Source organism: Echinops telfairi, unplaced genomic scaffold (genome assembly GCF_000313985.2).
Source record: "Echinops telfairi isolate 266 unplaced genomic scaffold, ASM31398v2 ScPeMD7_7469;HRSCAF=8507_0, whole genome shotgun sequence".
NCBI lineage: Eukaryota > Metazoa > Chordata > Mammalia > Afrosoricida > Tenrecidae > Echinops > Echinops telfairi.
In genome coordinates, this window is record NW_022111372.1 from 81,585,101 (window position 1) to 81,586,089 (window position 989).

Here is a 989-nt window from a genome sequence, read left to right on the forward strand (position 1 = left end):
TTCTGGCATTGCCCTTTCTCCTCTTTCCAGGGAACTGGCAAGAGGACACTTTTCTGTCCCCTTTAAGAAGAGGCCTGACCTTGTAATCTGCCTTGCCCAAGAAGAGTTGAGTAGAAGTGGTCTATCTTTGCCTCAAATCCCATACCCATCCAACATAACCTTTAGTTGTATTTATTTTAATTAAATTCTTTTTTTCATACAAAGAAGCATATATTTAATTTTCTGCTTGAACTCTTCATTTTATTCACTTAAAAATAGCATTTAGGCCAATTAAAGTGCTGCTCTGGAATGGCCTAACCATCACTAACATGAAAATGTCAGCAGTCAAGTTTTAAAATAAAATAAAATTTAAATTAAAAAAAATTTTTAAGGTTTAAAATAAAATTTCATCCAAGTTGCTGAAGACTCATCACTTGGGATTTCTTGGATCTTATTTTCCCTCCTCCATCCATGGGTTAGTTCAGCACCCTAGAAACATTTCAACTACAGTTAGAAGTTTTCCCAATAGCCCCCTCCATAAACATATCAGGTTAACAGCAAAGAATGTTACTTGTGCTGGGTAGAATCTGATACCAATTAAATGGTGAGCACTTTGCCAATAAACAAGAACATACTACTCTTCCATGGCCAGCAAGGGAGATTGCCACAGCCGACAGGTCCCAGAGATACATGGACATGAATTCTTAATTTGATGTAAACACATAGACCATTTATTTGAGTGACACTATCATGTACAAGGAGACTTGGCCATACATGGTTATGGGTGAGTGGTTTGAAACCTGGCAAAGAGACAAGACCTGTCAATCTGCTCCCTTAAAACGGCAGCTTCAGGCCCTATGGGGCAGTTCTACTCTATGGAACAGCACCGTTTGAGTTGGAATTGGTGATCCCTCACAGCACTATACTGTTCGTCTTCTTCTCCTCTTTGATAGCCCTTTGTTTGCCACCCCAATAGGTTTCCAAAAGGAGCACTCATGGCATGGTGGGTT

The 989-nt window shown here is 39.5% G+C and overlaps 1 non-coding gene across 1 annotated transcript; it reads right to left on the reverse strand.

Moving 5' to 3' along the window:
* Positions 1-541: 541 nt before the first annotated feature.
* On the reverse strand, positions 542-675 carry LOC115873639. The gene has a single exon (XR_004048530.1). It is a non-coding gene; the product is annotated as a small nucleolar RNA SNORA24 (small nucleolar RNA).
* Positions 676-989: the final 314 nt, after the last annotated feature.